At 41.5% G+C, this 1,928-nt stretch overlaps 1 long non-coding RNA gene across 1 annotated transcript in view; it reads right to left on the bottom strand.

The window, feature by feature from the left end:
• Window positions 1-215: 215 nt before the first annotated feature.
• LOC106735220 (uncharacterized) overlaps window positions 216-1,928 on the bottom strand; it is a 2,672-nt gene continuing 959 nt past the window's right edge. Inside the window, exons 2-3 of the long non-coding RNA XR_001370619.1 lie at window positions 1,795-1,849; window positions 216-431 (exon numbers count right to left, since the gene is read on the bottom strand). This is a non-coding gene — a long non-coding RNA (uncharacterized LOC106735220). The remainder of the gene's footprint in view (window positions 432-1,794; window positions 1,850-1,928) is intronic.

Consider the following 1,928-nt stretch of genomic DNA (forward strand, 5'->3'; position numbering starts at 1 on the left):
GGCAACCACTAATTTACTTTTTGGCTTATGATATTTTCATTTTCAGTACACAAGCCTTGCACTTCTTTTGTCATAGTCATTTACTTTAAAGGAAATTATTGGCCAAAGAACATTTTCTAGTGAAGAATTTTTAAAATTCATTTTATTTATGATAGTATGTATGAGAGAGAAAGAGAGAGAAAAGCACCCTTGACAGGTTTTGATCATGCTGTGATTCTGCGTCCCCAGCCCTCCAGCTCATCAGGACCATGAGTATGCATGTGACTTGGCATGTTTCAGGTCCTCTGGGCTAGGGGTCCGAGCCCACAGTTGGCCACATGGCTTCCATGGCTCATCACGCTACCGACTGTGTCATCAGGCTGGGCCTCATGAGAAACGCTTGCAGTGACAACCTTCTTTGTTTTTAACACTAACACTGTAATTCTCATTACCTAGAAAATGTGATGAAAATCTCAAGTTACTCAGGATTAACGTTTTTCATCCAGCTCTTAAATGTTAGCTTCCCTTCAGCAATCTTGTCCAGCCCAGTAAAAGTTACATGCCTGAGCCTTATCCCATAGCTGTGCTCTCTAGGGAGCAGAGGCAACATAAATTAAGACAGCGTAATCAGGTTGGGATGCACATGGGTGTAAGAAACAGAAAACTATTTAGAGGCTGATGAAAAGGAATTTTTTTTTTTTTCCAATGGAGCAAAGAGTTAATGGGTAAGCACTCTGGGGCTGGTATCAATGATCATTGATGCCACTAGGAACTCAGGCTCTTTCCTGTTTTCAGTTCCTCTGTCCTTAGCATAGATTTTCATTCTAAATCCTTTTGTCTCATGGTTGCAATGTGGCTGCTGCACCTCCAGGCCTCACATTTATGTTCCAGGTAGGAAGAAGGAGAAAGGATGAAAGAATGAAGAGCTTTCCTTTAGCAAGTTTTTACCTTCTTATCAATGAGGAAGAAGCCTTCTCCAGGGCTTGAATAAGCTAACCAACAGTATCTGCTTTGTACTGACTATCTTATTTGATCCTTATTTTAACCCTCTGAGGTAGGTAATATTTTTCTTTTCTTGCACATGCACAAGAGAAAGAAAGCACCCTTCCCAAAGGGGCTTGGTCATATCACATTTATTTTCCCTCCAATTCTCCATCCTGTCTGGATTCTGGGCATATATGTCCGGTACAGTTTTCAAGTTGACTTGAACCCTGTTTGAACCCTGTTAAGCCATGTGGAATCTGGTCCCCTTGTGCAATGCCTGACCACTGCACTATGAGCCCAGATTCTTTTTTTTTTTTTTTTAAGTTTACACTTTTATGATAAATGTGTAAGAGCGGTAGAGAGAGAGAAGGCTCTCTCTCAGTAGGGTTTCATCATGCTGTGATCACCTTTCCCCAGCCCTTCCGCTTTTTCAGGATCCTGGGCATGTTCACATGCACCCTGCTGCTTTCAGGCCAGCCTGGGATCTGAACCTGAGGCTTCCTGCACTGCAGTTCAGCTGGCTACCATGGCACCATCAGTCTGAGCCCATTCATATTTTTTGACTGTATGTATATCATGATGAATGTGGATCTGAACTTCGATCTCAGTGCCTTGGTTGTGGGAATCTTTGAGAAAAATCTATAACTGATTTATAGCAGAGCAGACATAAGGAAGGCTCCAGATGCAGCCAATAGATATGCTTATTGGATATAAACATGCCCATTTAAAAATAAAAGTATGATATCTTGATGTTGTATTAGGTAAGAAAATGTTGGTAATCACACGATGAGAAGAGTGATGTCATGGTAAATTCGTAATCACTGGCCTTACCTCTTTCCTCAGTATTGAAGTACAGAGTAGACACTTGTGTCGGTCCAGTTGGCTACTATAACAGAATACAGAAGACTTGTGTCTTTTTTTTTTTTTTTTTGGGGAGGTTTTTTCGTAGGGGGGCGCACTGTTCC

Source organism: Tupaia chinensis, unplaced genomic scaffold (assembly GCF_000334495.1).
Source record: "Tupaia chinensis unplaced genomic scaffold, TupChi_1.0 Scaffold000042_2, whole genome shotgun sequence".
Classification (NCBI taxonomy): Eukaryota; Metazoa; Chordata; class Mammalia; order Scandentia; family Tupaiidae; genus Tupaia; species Tupaia belangeri.